This window comes from Gossypium raimondii, chromosome 5 (assembly GCF_025698545.1).
Source record: "Gossypium raimondii isolate GPD5lz chromosome 5, ASM2569854v1, whole genome shotgun sequence".
In the NCBI taxonomy this organism is placed as follows: domain Eukaryota; kingdom Viridiplantae; phylum Streptophyta; class Magnoliopsida; order Malvales; family Malvaceae; genus Gossypium; species Gossypium raimondii.
Genome location: NC_068569.1, coordinates 26,333,238 through 26,354,001, shown reverse-complemented (window position 1 = coordinate 26,354,001; position 20,764 = coordinate 26,333,238).

Sequence of the window (20,764 nt, the reverse complement as noted above, 5' to 3'; positions counted from 1 at the left end):
GGGTGAGAAGTAAAAAGTTTAGGAGAAAAATAAAATGTTTTAGGGAATAAAAGTTTGAGGGAAAGTAAATAGGAGAGAGAAAAATTTTGGAGGGAAAATATTTAAAAAAAATTGGAGGGGGAGGGTTTGGGGTAGATGGGAGGTGGGCTAGGAATAAAAGTTTTAAGGGAAAAGTGGGAGGAAGTAAAAATTTTGGGGAAAATAAAAGGTTTTGAGGGTTTTTGGGAGTAAAATTTTGAGAAAAAGTAAATGGGAGAGTAAAATTTTGGTGGGAAATGGATTTTGGGTAGATTGGGGGGTTGGGAGGGGAAGGGAATAAAAGTTTTGGGGGAAAAGTGGGAATGAGTAAAAGTTTTGAGAGAAAAATAAAAAGGTTTGGGAGCTTGGGGTAAAAATGTAAAATATTATAGTTTGATATTCGAATTATTCGAATTATTCGAGTTATTCGAATTCGAAAACTCAACTCGATTCGAACTCGAAATTTGAAAAAAAAGTCGAGTTAATTCGAATAACTCGATTCGTTTAACTCAAAATTTGATTATTTTTTTTCAATTTTTTCGAGTCAATTCGAGTTTTGCTCACCCCTAGAATGAATGTCACGTTTGTGTAATGCTACAACTCTTTTATGAAAGAAAAATCACAAATGTTAATTCTGGTATAATCACTTTAAACCTCTTTTCTCATACTTTTATCTTATTAAGTCCCATATTAAATTATGATGATTTCTACCCCGAAGCGGAGTTAGGGGCTCCACACAAGTAGCCTGCCAGACCTCCAACAATCCCGTAATTCGGGAGAGGGCAGACTAAAATTTCATATTTGGGTAGGTACAACTATATCTTACATGTTGTTTTCATTTTAATTTAATAAAATATAATATGTAACACCCCAAACCCGGTCTAGACGTCTACCTTTAGAAAACGAAAATTTTGAAAATAATTTTCATTTAACAAAACACTTACATGTTATTTTAAAAAATTATGCGCAGATCTTAATTGATTTACCGAATAACTCTAAACTTGATCTCGTTTGAAAAGCTTCTAATTTCAGTGAGTGTTTAAAAATTTAAAATTATGGCTAACATTTACTAAAAGCTATTTATTCTTTTTCAGAAAAACATTTAGGAAATCCTTTAATTTCGCAACAAAAAAATTTCGAAGTTTTAATTTTGAAAACTGAAATCTATTTTGTTAACTCGTGTGATTTTGCAGTATTATGTTCACAAATATCAATATCGACGAATTAAACAGAAACCAAAAAAAAACCCAAAAACAAGTTACAGTCCCAAAAGTCCAAAATAAATAATTTCGAAAATCACCATATTTTAATTAACTAATAAAACCATCCAAGCTCCCACACGCCGTCCGATTCTAAACTTACTGATTACCTGCAAAGTGTAACTAAAACTCAAACTGAGAACACACACAATACAATATACAAATTAGAAAATCACAAAAAATTTCATAATGATCAATCAAACTGAATTGAGTATGCATGATTATGCCAATGCGAAATTTTTTAGAAAATCATAATACAGATTTTTTAGAAAACGTCCTACCCAACTCCGCTACACACCAAAATGGAGTTCTCAGAACTCATTCAACCAAATCACACCAATAGAATAATTGTGGTCAATGTCACCAGATATTACAGATAAAACTGCCAGATCGGATATATATGGACAAGCCACTGTATTGCAGCCCAGCTGCCAGAACAAGCATATGTGGTCGAGCCACCATAATTGCAGACAAGCTACCAGACAAAAATGTGGATAAACGACCAAAATGTACAGATCATTAAACTGCCAGAATCTTCCTCCTTCCATCATTATCCCAAACCCCATACAATGTGTCATGGCATGCATATACAGAATCAGAATGATAAGCATGTAGGACATGCTAATATGCAATAACAGAAACAAAAGGCATGGAAGTTCATGCTTTACAAAATAGATTTATCAAACCTTATAGAAAACTCATCAATTTTGCCATTAAGTCACATGCATAGTTATATAACATATCCACAAATACAAATTAACATAATCGTACATTATACACACGTATACAGACATAGCAATATTAAGTCATACCATTAGAACTATCAGTATCAGATCATACAAATATATATTACATATACCTTAAACACATCAACACAGAAGCATATGCACAGATACCTTGTTTTCAAGTCATTTAAGCAGTATGGACCATATGGAAAGGCTAATTACAATTCACATATCTAATCGGGCCTAGATAAAAATTTTCAGAAAATGGACCCACACACCCTTGTGACCCACACGGCCCAATTAGTCCAGACCGTGTGTCATCTAGCACATGACCGTGTGGCGTCGACAGACCAGTTTTTGGCATTCTGTCGTTTGCTTTTCTTTTATTTTTTTGAGTTTTCCAGTACACACCTGATTATTTCTAAAATACGATGCTCCGACACACTTACAGACCTCTAAAATCAGTATCCAAAATGAACAATTAGAATCGATACACCCTAACCCAAACATTAATTTGTCCACAAGCGAAATAAATGCTATCGGCCTTAATGCAAACAAAGACAACCCTCACAAGGCGTCCGATCGCTTACCCGGATTGCGGTAAAAAATTCTAAGGCTCACTAATCGTCGAAGGAAAATTTGTCTCACAATCTTCTCCTAAAAAAATTCCACAAAACCAATTACAATGAAAACCAATTAAAACAACCTCTTTGCATGAAAAGAGGTACAAACCCAAAATTTACTATAGAGAAAAGATATGTTCGTTCTTGTACTTACCAGAAACCGAAACCACAACTCAACAATCCTACCAAACATAGCCAATACCAAAAATTGGAACGACAAAAAAGAACTCGACATTGAAATTCACACCACACCAACGCATGATTTGAAACAATAAAAGAAAGAAAATATAAAAGTTGTGAACGAGAAAGCAATTCCGATAGAAGAGAAGTAAAAAGGACGCAAATTGAAACAAGGGAAAAAATGGTGAAAGTGGAAGATTGGACATCAAATTGAGAGAGTGTGGGGAGAGAGGGACGGTTGTGAGAGAGGAATTTTAGGAGAAAATCCCTCACCACTAATTTTAAAACTTCCCAGAGTTTAAAACAACATTAATTTCATTTTGCACATATGGGAACTCAAATACAAAACTAAAGGGTAAGCTAACACCTTATCACTGAACCAGCAATGTCATTCTATTATTAATTGAACGAAACTAATATATAAATCAAATATTCAAAGGTAAGGGTTTAGGCAAAAATAGCAAAAATTTAAGGAAAAGATTCAAACCCAAAACCTCTCTTACACACAAGTACAACACCTATCCACTAAATCAGATTAACACACTTAACATAATTTTATAATTCAATTCTTCTAACCCAATTTTCATGATGTGATATAATATATTTAGTTTAAGTGATTATTATTTAATATTTTTACCAAATTTTAGATATTCGAACGGTTGTACCAAATTTCCACTTGAGACGTTGCTATTTTTATTCCTTTTGTTATTTTTTGTAGTAATAAAAAAAACTGAAATTTGTATGGAGCAATGCTTAAAGGGTAACTGAAATTTGTATGGAGCAATGCTTAAAGGGTTTTTTTTTCATGTAAATTGCATGATTCCTCTCTATTCTAATATTGTATTGATAAAAACGAAGAGAAAGAATAAAGGATTAAGAGAAATATAGAGAAAGATAAAAGAAACAATCTTATGTTGTTGACACCATTTTTTGATAAAAACGGAGTCGACTTGGGTTTTGAAAAATGAAATCGAATATGGGAGTCGTCACCAATCTTTTTTTATAAGGTGTGATCGGGTCACCTTGAAAAGTGGTTGTTTTTAATAAACAATTTGATTTTATTAAAACAACGATTTTGGTCCACAAAATTCAGAAAAATGGGTTCGGGAGTCGGTTACGTACGAGGAAGGATTAGCACCCTCGTAACGCCCAAAAATTGGTACCTAGTTAATTAGTTAATGTCTTGATGTCGAAAATTGAAGACTTTGAAGAATTTTAAAAATACGATCCTTGTATTAAAATGTTGAAAATTTTTGGGAAAATGGGCATATTTCACGTTAATCGAGAAAGAGAATCGTATCCAGTAAGTTAGGACACAATGTCTTGAATTCCCAATGCATGAATGAATGCCAAAAATTTACTTATTTAAAAGATATTTAGCTATATTGGATTTTAAAAGAAAGAGATCATGCCCAGTAAGTTAGGACACGATCTTTTCTTAATTCCCGAGATCATTTAAAACTTGAGGAAAAAAAAAGGATCATGCCCAGTAAGTTAGGACACGATCTCTTCTAAATTCCCGAGATCATTTAAAACTTGAGCTTGAAAAGATTCGTGTATTTAGATTTATTGCGAAAATCAAAATCTAGTAAGTTAGGGTACGACCTTCTCGAATCTAAACACGAGATTTTGCTTATTTAAAATCATGATTTATGCATTAAATAAATTTAATCTAACACGAAATAATAGAAATAAAACACAATGTTAATACTCGTAACCAAAGCAATAATGAATTCGATAATGTAAGTATGAATAATAAGAACAATAATCAAAATGAAATAAATAAATAAATATAAGAGATAAATCAAACATATAATCGCAAGTAAGTAAACGAATAGGATTAAAACATTTTAAAATAATAATGAACATGCAAATAACTAAATAAATAAAGAAAATGAATAAAATTATAAAAAGCGTAAAAGATATATACGTGTATGTACATAAAGTTATGAAAATGTGAAAATATATGTATATATACATATTTTAAAATTATTAAATATATACAAATAAATATATATATATATGTAAGTATGTATATATATTTACAAAAGTTAAAAATATGTTCAGATATATATTATAAAAATATGTATATATATATTATAAAGTACAAAAATATATAAGTATGTATATATATATAACAAAATTTAAAAGGGAATAAACGGGTAAATAAAAATAATAATAAGGTAAGTAATACTAAAAAATACAAAAATAATGCTAATAATAATAATAATAATAATAATAGTAATAATAAAACTAATTATAAATAATAATAATGATAATGGGACTAAATTGAAAATAAAACAAAATCCTAGGGGAGAACTCAAAAAAAAGCAAAGGACTAATTTGTGACTCGCGCGAAAGGAGGGGGACCCAAAAGGAAATATCCCGCCCTTCAAAACGCATCACTTTGAGCAGGACTAAAATGAAACAAAAATAAAATTGTGAAGCTAAATTAAAATAAAAGAAAAGAACGAAAAAGGCCAAATTGCAACGCATTGCAAAATTGGAGGGACTGCGCGTGTAAATACCCCTTTTTAAGAAAACACGCGGATCCTCCCCCTAGGGTCGAGTCACCGTATGGGTCAGGGCCAAAACGATGCCGTTTTGGTGCCTGAGAGGCCTGCCCAAAACAACGTCGTTTTGTGGGGCCTATAAAAGTTAAGATTTCTTAAAAAAATTCATTTGTCTTCTCTCTTCAAAAAAAAAACCAAATAAAAAAACTCTCAAATTTCCTCTCCCCTCATCGGCCACCACCTCATGTCTGGTCATCGACCGTCACGCCGATCACGGTCACACCAAGACTTGCTTGCTGTACCTGCAATGGGTCCAAAATTTCCTTTTTTTAAGCAGCTCCTCGGCCCTCCGAACACCCCTCCGACAATGACGAAAAGAGGTAAAAAAAATTCTTCTTTTTTGCTATTTGCTATTACAAAACAAAATAGAAAAACAAAAATAGAAATAGAAATGCAAATGCAATCAAATCGAAGAAAAAAAAACCTTTTATTGCTTTTTTTTGAATCTTTGTTTTCTCCTCTCTTTTTTTAATAGATTTTTTTCAAAAGACCCCCTCTTTTACAATGTTTGATATGGCTTTATAGCCATTTTTTTACAATATTTAAATCTATTATTGTCGTTTCTCTATAGGCAAGTGGACGCTGACGGTGGCAGAGAGCAGGTGGCGATAGTAGGAGTTGGTGGCTGCTAAAGCGACAGGGTGGTTGACCAGCAGGCCCTGGGTGCGGCGCACCTAGGGTTAGGGTTTGTTGTTTTCTGCTATTGGGTGTCGGGCTAGGGTTCTTGAATATTGGGCTATAGGTTTTGGGCTTGGGGTATTGGGCCTGGTTTATGCTAGGTCATTTGTTGTATTGCGTTATTTGTTTGGTTGAATGGACTGTTTATTTTTGGTGTAGCTTAGTTCATTTGGTGCGGGCCCGAGCAAAATGGGCTTCTTTAGCTGCCCCTCTTTGCTCGTTATCGTGGAATGAGAATAGAGTAAAGACTAAGAAAGACCAATTTTGCCCGGTCTTGCCGAGTCTTGACTTCTTTTGATGCTTCTCTTTTCAAGTAGCTTTACTCCAGTCCACTGTGTCTTGTGGCTTTAATCCACTTCACCGCACTTCAACGAGATCTGACTTGTAGCTTCAATTTTCTTCGCAGCAACTTCAGGGGGATGAAATTCGTGGTTTTAGTTTGTTCCAGTACAACTTCAAGAAGATAAGGTTTGACATGATACGATCTGCTATCTACAGTCTGCTCCACTACAACTTTAGTGATATAAGACTTGTTGTGGTAGATTTAATCTGACCTACTGCAACTTCAGAGGTATAAGATTCATCGTTTTAATCCACTCCACTGCAACTTCTGGGAAATAAGACTTGCAATATTCAACCTGCCCCACTGCAACTTCAGGGGGGATAAGGTTTGTTACTTCAACCTGCTCTACTGCAACTTTAGAAAGATAAAGTTTGATATGATCTGTTCTACTGTAACTTCAGAGAGATGAGATCAGTAATTTATAACTTTAATCTGTTCCATTGGAACTTTAGAGAAATAAGATTCGCTGTCTTCAGTCTTTAACTGCAGTATTGGGGAAGCAAGATTCGCTATTGTAGCTTCAAACTTTTTAACTGCAATGTCGAGGAAGCAAGATTTTTTGTTGTAGCTTCAATCTGTTCCATTACACTGCCAGGGAAATGAGATTTGCTATCTTTAATCTGCTTTGCTGCAGACTATGGTGTCTTCAATCTGCTTCGCTGTCAATACAGGAAGGCAAGATCTGCTATCTTCAGTCTGTTTCGCTGTCAGTACAGGAAGGCAAGGCTGGTGTCTTCGATCTGCTTCGCTGTCAGTACAAGAAGGCAAGATCTACTATTTTTAGTCTTCTCCGCTGTCAGTACAGGAAGGCAAAGCTGGTGTATTCGATCTACTTCGCTGTAAGTACAGGAAGGCAATATCTGCTATCTTCAGTCTGCTCCGCTATCAGTACAGGAAGGCAAGACTGGTGTCTTCGATCTGCTTCGCCATCAGTATAGGAAGGCAAGATCTGTTATCTTCAGTCTGCTCCGCTGTCAGTACAGGAAGGCAAGGCTGATGTTTTCGATTTACTTCGCCGTCAGTACAGGAAGGCAAGATCTATTATCTTCAGTCTGCTCCGCTGTCAGTAAAGGAAGGCAAGGCTGGTGTCTTCGATCTGCTTCACCGTCAGTACAGGAAGGCAAGATCTGCTATCTTCAGTCTGCTCCGCTGTCAGTACAGGAAGACAAGGCTGGTGTCTTTGATCTTCTTCGTTGTCAATACAGGAATGCAAGATCTGCTATCTTCAGTCTGCTCCACTATCAGTACAGGAAGGCAATATCTGCTATCTTCAGTCTGCTCCGCTGTCAGTAAGGAAGGCAAGGCTGGTGTCTTTAATCTGCTTCACTGTCAGTACATGAAGGCAAGATCTGCTATCTTCACTGATCTGTTCTTTGGGGAACATAACCTGTATAATCTATTTTATGAACCTATATGCCTAGGGATTATGATCGAAATGAATCAAAATATCCTGGCTAAATGTGTATGCATGAATGCAAAATATCATGAAAAGGATCCCTCAATGTTCGAGTCATTATTGCCCATTGTTCAATAAGGCTTTATTGCCAACACGTTAGAATGCTATCTTTTTCGGTTGGTAATGTTCATATCTTACTTAACCAGATTACCCCCACTGTAATCTTCAAGGTCAAATCCACTGTAATTCTATGTTCAATCCACTGTAATTCTGGGATATAAAATTTGAATCATCTTCCTCCTACTGAGTATAAAATCTGGCTCTTTCTCAATCCTCTCCTATCGCAATTCAAGGATACAGAATGTGAAGCTATTTGGTCTTTTACCCCATTCCCGGGATGTCATACCAAATGCTCATGCACCAATGAAGAATTTTCTTCTCCCAGGAAACCTCTTTTTATTACTTGGTGAATATCGCTTATTTGTTCATTGAAGCTCTGGCATCTTGTCATTTTGTTCAATCAATGTTTTGACGACAAAATCCAAAAGGATGGTTTTAATTTAGACTTTTCCTTCTTAGATATTTCAACCTTTAAACTTGGTGAGTTCTAAACAATTGTCCTATTTCAGGTTCCTATATTATTTAGAAACTCCTAGAGTAATATGCAAAACTTCCCTTGTGAAAGTATTATTAGTCCATTAATCATTATTCCAATGCAACATGCTTGCAAAAAATCATAACGATGAATAGAATTGATTTGGGAACATAGCTTGAAATAAATTATCAAGGATAGCAAGAATAAAAAAGGAATTGATTGGAACACGTATCTTGAAAAAGAATGGAGTATTTCAAGAACAAAAAATTTAATATGAATAGTATGAAGACTAGATGCCCCAAATATCGCAGCTTGAACTTCTTTGTACAAACTATTTTAAAGACAATTCTGAGTTTGACATGTGTTTAGGAGATCTACAGGGCTTTGTCGATGCCCCAAGATGTCGCTTACCCTTTCCTGTTGATTCAGGTATAACAAGATTACCACATGCCCCAATTTTATCAAAATTTGAGCTGCTCTGATCACATCATGCCCCATTTTGTTCCAAAATTTGAGCCGCCTTTTTCAGGTTTTCAACTCAAATCCCTTTTGGTCTTTTTGGTCTTAATGCGCCCTTTTGCGGGTTTTTACCTTGACCTCTCCTTTTCTTTTTCTTTTTCTTTTTCTTTTTCTTTTTCTTTTTTTTCTTTTCTTCATCTTTTTTTTCTTTTTCTTTTTTTTTTCTTTTTTCTCTTTTTTTAAACATTTTTATTAAATTTGAACTCATAGGATTAGGCATGTCCTTGTTATCCCTTCCAATCAAGATTGACGCTTTTCCAGATAAGGCCATCCACACTAGGTCCTTTCCAGCTTGGCATGAAGTTCTTTTTGTATGGGAAGGATCTTCTTCAATACCAGGTCCCTCTCATGGAATTCTCTAGGGTAAACTTTTTGTGAGCTCGCATCATTTGCTTTTGGCACATTTGACCATGATGGATAACTTTGAACATTCCTCTTCAATCGGGATTGGATCCAAAAACTTAGAGAGAAAAGAATCTTGACCTCAATAGGTGAAACCGCGATAAGCCAAAAAGGAAGGCGTTGCCCCGACAGAGTTTTTTTTAGACGATATGGCATTAATCGTGAACAGACTACAAACTTTTGATATTGTTCTGTTGTTCAAATTTAGTGCATTGTCGAATATGATCTTTTTTGGCATTCTGTACCGACATATAGATTTTCAAGAATTTACTAATCGTCGACTTTGTGACATTGGCATATGAAGTAGTTTCTACCAATTTAGTGAGGTAATCGACGGCTGCAAAGATGAATTGTTGACCGCTAGAAACTTTTGGCAAGATCGGTCCAATGACATCCATGCCCCACATAGAGAAAAGCCATGGACTCCATTAATTCTTTGTAAGGTAGAATCTATTTTTCATCTTGTTCTACCATCTTTAACAAGTCTGGAGATAGGCTACAATCTATGTCATCTTCGAAGTCATGAGATCCCTTTAAACACATGTCTCGCTCAAAAAGAGATTTTGAGTCTGTAGCAGCGTCACTCATGTCATTGATATCTAGGGACCTATTGTAGGTATAAAAGAATATACAAAAAATGTATGAATTTAAGAATAATTATCTGTACAGTATGATTATGAAAGAATGAAAGAATGATTTAGAAGAAAGAATGAAAGAATAGAAATAATTATTCATGAAGAATGAAAGATATTGGCTCAAAAATGATCGCAAAGATATGTTTCATTAAAATAACGACGTTCAGACGTGAGCCTATTTCACAAAAGAGTTTTTATTGCCTCAATGCTAAAAGCAACAAGTGTGTTCTGAATATTACTCCGAGTAAGTTCTAAATACTACAGGGGTTTCTTCTACAGTCTAATTATTCAAAATATTCTCAAGTTTACAAGGGCGAATATCTAACAAGGTCCATTTTCAATTGCGTCTTCATATATGGCATCGATATGAACGTTTCCCAATACTTCTTCATACATCGCATTCACCTCATTATCAATGTAATTGGGTAACGAATTTTTTGCATTGGATGAATCATCAAATTTGATAACGCCTATACTAATAAGCCTTTCAACCACTTTTTTAAAGGCAATGCAATTTTCTATGGAATGTCCCGTAATTCCCGCATAATAATTATATTGTACATTCACGTCGTACCATTTGGGGTACAGAGGTTGTGGGGGTTTTGAGTAGAAAGGGGCAACAATGTGCGCATCAAAAAATCTTTGATACAGCTCCTTATACGACATCGAAATTGGAGTGAACTGAAGCTTCTCAGTGTTTTGTCTTGTTCCAGATTCTAGCCTTGATGAGTCTTGTTGGTTAGCGACCATTTTTCTTGGCTGATTCACCGTAATTGGTTTTGAATAACCCTTGTTATATGTACTCGTGTTGTTCACCCTATTTCCCTTATTCTTTAGGGTTGATCTCTTGACGCTTTCTCCCGCATCTATCTTCCCACTTCTTATTCCATTTTCAATCATCTCACCAGACATCACTACATCTGAGAAGCTCATGGTAGCACTTCCTAACATATGGTTAATGAACGGTGCTTTCAGAGTGTTGATGAAAAGCATCGTGGTTTCTTTCTCCAAAAGAGGTGGCTGAACTTGTGGCTGAATTTCAGGTGGGTGATAAGGTATTCTTAAAAGTGTCTCCTTGGAAGAAAGTTCTCCGATTCGGTCGAAAGGGCAAATTGAGTCCAAGATTTATCGGGCCATATGAAATCATAGAAAGAATTGGACCGGTCGCTTATCGATTGGTGTTACCATCGGAACTCGATAGAATTCATAATGTTTTTCATGTGTCTATGCTACGACGGTATCAATCAGATCCGTCACATGTTATTTCTCCAATAGAAGTGGAGATTCAGCCGGATATGACTTACAATGAAGAATCGGTCAAGATATTGGCACGGGAAACAAAAGAGCTTAGAAATAAAAAGATAAATTTGGTGAAAGTATTATGGCAAAAGCACGGGATTGAGGAAGCGACATGGGAACTGAAGGAGGCAATGAGGAAACAATACCCGAACCTCTTTACTGGTAAGATTTTCGAAGACGAAAATCCTTAAAGGGGGAGAGTTGTAATGGCCCAAATTCAAAGTTATCGGAATAGTGGTTTCGTAACCATAAATCCGATTTAAAGATAAATTTATTTTAATATTTTTGCATGAATATTGGTATGATAGGAAAATCGTATGAAAATATCGATAGAAAAATTTTACCGATTTAGTAGTTAGTTAGAAAAAGAAATTATTGAAGAAATTGGGTAAAAATAAGGTATCGAGACTTTGATCTCGAAAAACTGAGTCAAAAATAATTTTATAAATAATTATGAAATATTAGTAATATGGTATAAAAATTTTGTTAGAAAATTTTAATGTTTGGGTAGTCAATTAAGTGAAAAGGACTAAATTGAAAAAGGTGTAAAAGTTACTAGAAGGATTAAATAGCTCAATTGTTAAATGAAGAGGGACATAAATTGAAAATAACCCCAAAAGGAGATATTTTGGGCGGCATACGCTGAGAAAAATCAGGAGAATTGAAGAATTAAGGGTAAAATTGGAATATTGCAAAATTTGCTTTAAAAGTTAGGACTAAAGTGGAATTATCTAGATTCCTCTTTATTTTTCTGCATTCCCATCAGCCAAAAACATCCTAAGGGGTTCTTCAAGCTGGTTTTTCATAATTTTTGCACCAAGTGAGTTAATTCTTGCCTTTTTCTTGTAATTTTTGTGTTTCTAAGACTTTTACAACTAGGTCCTATTACTAAATTCATTAGTTTTTGATTTTATGAATGAATTTGAAAGTTTCTATGAATATGTTCTGGAATTTTATGATGAAATAGGATGAAATTGAAGCTTTAATTTGTTTATGAGATGATTTTATAGGACCTAATTGTGAAAAGGTTTGGAATTAAAGTCTAGTGCTAAAATTCTGATTTCCAAAGGTTATAAAGTACTTTAAAGTGATGAAATATAGTGTTATTTGAGAAAAATCAGCTCAATTGAAAGGTTAATTGAGCAAGGATGAAATTATCATTTATTGAAAGTTTAGGGAAAAATGGTAATTAACCTCATGCACTAAAACAGTTTGGACAGCAGCAGTAGGTTAACTTTGAAAAAATCACCAAAAATTGTAGAAATTGAATTAGAGGATGAATAAAATATGAAATTAAATATTATTGAGTCTAGTTTCTTATAAAAGAAATGGTGTAAGCAATGGAATTGTAAATCATGAGATATAATAGGTTTTGTGAGACAAGGTCAGAATGAATTCAGGTTCGCCTGTTCTGACTTTGGAAAATCATTAAAAATTGTAAAAAAAAATGATTATGAGTTATAATTTATATGGTTAGAATCCTTGATGAGTCTATTTTCAGAATAAACAAACGGAAACATCATCTAAATTCTGTACAATGAGATAATTAATTTTTAGTGAAGAGGGGTCGGAACTATCAACAAGTGAAACAGGGGAAACTTTAAAGAATAAAATGTACTTATTGGCTAAGCTAAAATTTCTGAAAATTTTATGGTAAGAATATATGCGAGTCTAGTTTCAGCTAAAATTAACGGATCTTAATTTGGAGTTCCGTAGCTCAAGATATAAATAATTTAGTGACTGTGACTCAGTAAGACAGCTTTGAATGCACTATAAATAATAATGGAATTTTAGAGAATGTTACATATGAACATGAAATGTATTAGATTAGTGATTAAATTTATTTATTTAGATCCGGAAAATTCAAATATGAAACAAGATCGAGGGAAAGAAAAAGTTTGGGATTAGTAGATTATTTTTACGAACAAATATCGAGGTAAGTTCATGTAACTTGAGTTATATTCTTAAATGCTTGAAATATATTTTTCTTGATGTGAATATGATTTGGATGTTTATTGTATGATAATTGATGAAGTATTGATATTCTTGATGAAAAGAGAAAATAAATCCGGTTGAATGGAAGGAAAATTCGATGGATCTCGAAAAGGAATTGATGGTAAAAGGATCTAGCAGGACGGGTGATCCTATCTGATATAGCCCTCCAAGAATATGTGGAAAATGGATTTAGCCGGACAGTAATCCGAATTAGGGTCTGAATTTAGCTTTGGACTGTAATTCAGATCCAAGCTCATTAGAGTAATTGTCGTTGTGGGATTTAGCTGACTGTAATCTCGACAATACTCTATGAGTTTATATTCTGAGGATTTAGCTCGGTGGTAATCCCATTGTAAGGATGAGGTTCATGGAGTGTGCTCTCTGAAATGGAAATGTGCGCACATGAATATGAATTGACGGACCCGGATTTGTACACTAAGGTGTACTTCTGAAAATCCATCGAAATTCTGAGAAATTCAACGAGGTAAATATGGAAAAATAACAAGGGAATGGAAATCATGGAATTGATGAGCTCATCAATCATGGTATATATAAATTATTGATACATGGAAATTATTGGACTAATTTGAATGTTGAGTTTGTGCATGATAGGGGAATAATGTATGGAATGGGTGTATGAATGTTTATTACATTGTATGGAAAATATTAGGTAAGTATAATTCTTGTTACATGAGCTTATTAAGCACAAAGTGCTTATCCTGTTTCTTTTTCCCCTGTTTTGTAGTGTTAAGAGCTCGGAGGTCGGATTTGGTCGGAGAAGCATCACACTATCAACGTCAAGATCTCGGTGCATAAAGAAACTTATTTTGGAAATTAATGGCATGTATAAGCTAGTAAAGTAGATGTTAATGTGGAATGAATGTATGGTTAGCCATTGGTACGGCTAACAAATCTTGGTTTTGGCATGTGATGAGATTATCTTATGAATACAATAAATCTATCTTGAAAAAATGTTGAGATGGATTGGTTGTGTTGGCTTGGTCTCGGTTTAAAATTTGCAGAGAGGATTAGATATTTATAAAGGGGTTATATTGAGTTTTAAAAAAATTAGTAAAATCGGGTAATACCTCGTATCCTATTCCAGCGACGGATACGGGTTAGGGGTGTTACACAACTAGTCCCGTTATACTTCTCAAACTCTGGCATTTTAAATTTGGGAGGGAGCACCAAATCAGGTACTAAGCTCAAATCTTTAGCGTCCATTCCTCGATGGTAATTGGCATTTTCCATGGCTTTAGACTTCTCCTCTAGCCACTTACACTGGTCTTCTAGTTGTTTTGACAGGTCCGCTCTTGCCTTCTCCATTTTTGCTATTTCATCTAGATCAAGAACTACAGGATTGGTTGGATTGGCCCTTGGATTGGAACCCGAGCCTGTTGGAAAGTTCATCGACATTGGGGCACCGATTTGGAATTGGGATCTAATGGTGACAGGTACCCTCTGTGGGTACACCTTTGGTTGTGCCTGGATATTAGTTGGGGCGAAACCTGGAGGATAGGCAGAGTCTTCGTGATCATCCCCAGAATTTACCACAAGGCTCTTCCCCTTATCATGCCCCCCAACTAGTAACTGCTTTAAATGACTCAATAAATTTCTTTAGGATTCTTCCATGTCTTGCTGCATTTTAGCTGGTTTTTCTTGCATCTGATATTGCATCTCCTTTTTCAACTATTCCAATCTTTCTAATCTCTGATCCATTGCTTTTGTTTTACGACGGGTACCGTAATGATATCTAGTTGGCAAATTTTTGGTTGTTTCCAGGGTAACTGTCACAATTTTAGTTAATTAGGGCTCTTTTTTTTGAAACTTTAATGCATATGATAAAATGCAATGCAGATGAATGGATGCAAAAAGAGACGTTGATTCTTGGTTCAATTCTATTAGAACAACTTTACTAGAAAACAAATCTCTTTACATAAAGCGGATATATATGGGGCTTTGCCCTCATAGGCGGAGACATTCGATCCTCTTCTTTATTCGAGCGTTAAGATAAATCTCACGAACTCTTCAAAAGGGACGTCTCTTCTATCTCCTTTTTGCTTGATCTGGGCTGCGACTCGTTGATCATTCATCATTGTAATGTTCGTTGGCTTCTCTTTAAGAAAGTTCAGCGGCTCTCGAATAATCTTTGTCATCTTAAATCCTCGGGCAACAGAGCAATGGTCGTGTAGTCCTCCATTAAACTATCATCCTTCTCTTATCACGTTTTCTTGGACCATATTCAAACAACCGTATTGTCATCCAATTTATCAAGAAACACATTTTCTTATGACAAGCTCTCTATTTAGCAGCTGAATGTGAATCAACACCTCTTTTTTTATTATGAAAATGCAATGCAATCATAACCAAAACAAAAGAAAACAGGTTAGTACAAAGCAAAAGCAAGCAAGAATAAATAAACACCTATTCGGGTGACCACTAGGGGTTTGAAGTGGTTCTACCTAGGGTGGGCTCCTAAGGTCTTCTATATGTGGTTTTAGTTCTAAAGCAAAGGTACCCAAACCAGCAGATTCCTCAATCCTCACCCATTATAGGCTCATACAGACCGTGTTCGGTTCAGGGGAATACATTTTCCTATGGCTGCACGGAGATAAAAATCTCTCGAAGACATAGGTACGGATGTATCTCGAAAGTGATCCGCTATCCTGCACGGAGGTGAAAACCTCACGAAGGAATAGCTTCTCACTCCCACTTAAAAAGGTGTGACCAACTGTCATGCAATGCAATCTGGAGAAATATATCAAAACTTAAACCAACATTACAATTATAAAACCACAATAATGAAGATTGTAATAAAGACGAATGAAATACAATGAAAGGATCGTAAATTTAAATCAAATTCTCAATTTTTGACAAAAAGTAATCAACATGTGGCTTGACTCTCTTTTTAAGTCCCCAGTGGAGTCGCCAAGCTGTTGACACCATTTTTTTGATAAAAACGGAGTCGACTTGGGTTTTGAAAAATGAAATCGAATGTGGGAGTCGCCACCAATCCTTTTTGATAAGGTGTGATCGAATCACCTTGAAAAGTAGTTGTTTTTAATAAACGATTTGATTTTATTAAAACAACAATTTTGGTCCACAAAATTCAAAAAAATGGGTTCGGGAGTCGGTTACGTACGAGGAAGGATTAGCACCCTCGTAACGCCCAAAAATTGGTACCTAGTTAATTAGTTAATGTCTTGAAGTCGAAAATTGAAGACTTGGAAGAATTTTAAAAATACGATCCTTGTATTAAAATGTTGAAAATTTTTGAGAAAATGGGCATATTTCACGTTAATCGAGAAAGAGAATCATATCCAGTAAGTTAGGACACAATGTCTTGAATTCCCGATGCGTGAATGAATGCCAAAAATTTACTTATTTAAAAGATATTTAGCTATCTTAGATTTTAAGAGAAAGAGACCATGCCCAGTAAGTTAGGACACGATCTTTTCTTAATTCCCGAGATCATTTAAAACTTGAGAAAAAAAAGGATCATGCCCAGTAAGTTAGGATACAATCTCTTCTAAATTCCCGAGATCGTTTAAAACTTGAGCTTGAAAAGATTCGTGTATTTAGATTTATTGCGAAAATCAAAACTCAGTAAGTTAGGGTACGACCTTCTCGAATCTAAACACGAGATTTTGCTTATTTAAAAATCATGATTTATGCATTAAATAAATTTAATCTAACACGAAATAATAGAAATAAAACACAATGTTAATACTCGTAACCAAAGCAATAATGAATTCGATAATGTAAGTATGAATAATATGAACAATCATCAAAAATGAAATAAATAAATATAAGAGATAAATCAAACATCTAATCGCAAGTAAGTAAACAAATAGAATTAAAACATTTTAAAATAATAATGAACATGCAAATAACTAAATAAATAAAGAAAATGAATAAAATTATAAAACGTAAAAGATATATACGTGTATGTACATAAAGTTATGAATATGTGAAAATATATGTATATATACATATTTTAAAATTATTAAATATATATAAATATATATATATATGTAAGTATGTATATATATTTACAAAAGTTAAAAATATGTTCGTATATATATATATTATAAAATATGTATATATATATATATTATAAAGTACAAAAATATATAAGTTTGTATATATATAACAAAATCTAAAAGGGAATAAACAGGTAAATAAAAATAATAATAAGGTAAGTAATAATAAAAAATACAACAATAATGATAATAATAATAATAATAGTAATAATAAAACTAATTAGTTTAATAATAAATAATAATAATAATAATGATAACGGGACTAAATTGAAAATAAAACAAAATCCTAGGGGAGAACTCAAAAAAAAAAAGCAAAGGACTAATTTGTGACGCGCGCGAAAGGAGGGGGACCCAAAAGGAAATATCCCGCCCTTCAAAACGCATCACTTTGAGCGGGACCAAAATGAAACAAAAATAAAATTGTGCAGCTAAATTAAAATAAAAGAAAAGAACGAAAAAGGCCAAATTGCAACACGTTACAAAATCGGAGGGACTGCGCGCGAAAATACCCCTTTTTAAGAAAACACGCGGATCCTCCCCCCATGGTCGGGTCACCGAGCGGGTCAGGGCCAAAACGACGCCGTTTTGGTGCCTGAGAGGCCTGCCCAAAACAACGTCGTTTTGTGGGGCCTATAAAAGTTAAGTTTTTTTTTTTTAAAATTCACTTTTCTTCTTTCTCTTAAAAAAACAAAAAAAAAACTCTCAAATTTCCTCTCCCCCCATTCGGCCACCACCTCAGGCCCGGTCATCGACTGTCGCGCCGACCACCGGTCGCCGGTGCTAGTTCCGCCGTGCATGACGGTGGGGGTCCAAAAATTTCCTTTTTTTTGACGCAGCTCCTCGGTCCTCCGAACACCCCTCTGACGACAGCGAAAAGAGGTAAAAAAAACCTTTTTTTTGCTATTTGCTATTATGAAACAAAATAAAAAAAACAAAAATAGAAATAGAAATAGAAATGCAAATCAAATCAAATCTAAGAAAAAAAAACCTTTTATTGCTTTTTTTTTTTAATCTATGTTTTCTCCTCTCTTTTTTGAATAGATTTTTTTTTCAAAAGACCCCCTTTTTACAATGTTTGATATGGCTTTATAGCCATTTTTTTACAATATTTAAATCTATTATTGTCGTTTCTCTGCAGGCAAGTGGACGCCGACGGTGGCAGAGAGCAGGTGGCGGTAGCAGGAGTTGGTTGTTGCTAAAGCGGCGGGGTGGTTGACTAGCAGGCCCTAGGTGCGGCGCACCTAGGGTTAGGGTTTGTTGTTTTCTGCTATTGGGTGTTGGGTTAAGGTTTTTGAATATTGGGCTATTGCTTTTGGGCTTAGGGTATTGGGCCTAGTTTATGTTAGGTCATTTGTTGTATTGGGTTGTTTGTTTGGTTGAATGGACTGTTTATTTTTTGTGTGGCTTAGTTCATTTGGTGCGGGCCTGGGTAAAATGGGTTTGTACATATATATTATTAAATTATTTTATTTTAATAATGTATGAAATGAAAGGATTTAAACTTTTAAAATTTCAGACACCTATCTTGCGATTATACAGCTCAATCGATACAATATTTATACATTTATTTATTTAATGGTACCGAAACAAACATACAAAGCCTTCCTTAAATGACCAAACAAATCTTTTGGACCACAGATAATCAGGTATGATTTGATATATTTTATTAACTCTCACATTATATTGTAGTACTGTATAACTTATAATATTAAACGTCTGATTTAGGTAAAGTAGTAAGAAGTTTAATATTTTTTAACTAAAATTTTAGGTTGGAGTTTTGTGGGTCAAGAAAAAATTTTGTGAGTTTTGCCTCCGATTAAAAGTCTGACTTTGACTCTAAATTTAATCGAGACGCCGACAAAACAAAAATAGTATAGCATATAATGGACTTGAGGTCTAATTTTTCCTTCAATCTTTATATTCTTCATAGTTTTGTAATTTATTTATCTACTATTAATCTAGGAATTTACTCTACTTATTAAATTTAAAAGTTAAAAGTCTAATTGTTAATATTATTAATTGAATTATGTTATATTAAAATATTTGTTATCAATTACGCATTTTTAAATAAAACCTTTAAATGTTAAAATGTCACGTGTACAAATTCAAAGAAGATCTATTAACAAAATTATTAATTGGACTTTAATTTTTAAATAATACAAATAAATAGACTTTTAAGATGATATTAATGTAATTTAAATCTATTTTTATCTATAAATTAAATTAATTGTAGGTGTCTACTAATCTCCTTAAATCCGGAGATCCTATTATTTGGAAAGACATCTTAGACAACCTTCAGCCCAACCAAAGCGCCGACCAGCTCAACGTTGGCCATAGGGTATACTCATCACAGGCTGATGTCAATCCAATTTCTAGTGGTTCGCAGATGTTTACTGCTATGATCTCGTTTCAGCAGAGTTAAGCTAGCTTTGCTTTGCTTGCTACATGCTTATCTATCATATATAGGCAACCTATGATGTGGATGTTTGGCGGGGGGTTGTGTTGCTGTCAAGCATTATATAAAATAGTAGTTGTTTACACTTTGCAGTTGCACTACTATTTTATTTTGTATTATATTTAAATAAATTTGACAGCGACTAATGAAGGATTACCTTTCCACTAGAGGTGATTATGAGTTGGGCGGCCCGGTCCGGCCCGACGATTCGGGTAAAAATATAAGTCTGAAATATGAGTTTGGATAAAAAAATGAAGCCTGTTTAGAAAATGGGTTAGGCCTCGGGCAAAACTTTTTTGGCCTAGGCCCAGTCCGGCTCGAATATAATAAATATATATTTTATTTTTAAAATACATTTCCCATTTCCCATTAGACATTTAGTATTTATATAATAAATATATATAATAAATATTTATTTTTCTTTTTTATTTTAAAGTATTTTTAAAATACTTTTTATTTTTTTTATTTTTAAAATACATTTCCGAATATAATAAATTGGTTGCAAAAAGGACGATGAGGATGATGTTTCTTCGGTTGCTTTTTAGGATACTTCCTTTCTAATTGTTGAAAATTTAATTTAACTTACAATTTATATTTTGTTATAAAATTAAATATGTTGATTGGTTAATGTATGGATATTCTGGTTGGTTGATTATATTTTGCAGGTTTTTTTATACAATTTTGGTGTTTACTAAAAAACAAGGGGCTGGGCCGAGCCGGGGCACGGGCTTAGGAATTTTTTCCCGGGCCGATCCTAGACAAAATTTTGGGCCCATATTTCGGGCCGAGTCAAGCCCGGGCCTAGGACGCGGGCCGAAAATTTTTTTGGGCCCGGCCCGGCCCGACCCATGATCATCTCTACTTTCTACTAGCTTCAGCTAATGAATAATGTGCTTAGGTTGTCTTTATTTTTATTTATGTTTATATGGTTACTTATGAAATAAATATTATAAAGTATAAGTGAATCTTCTAAATATTTTTGGTATTTTTTATTTCGTTTTACAGTTTATATTCTCTTTTTAACAA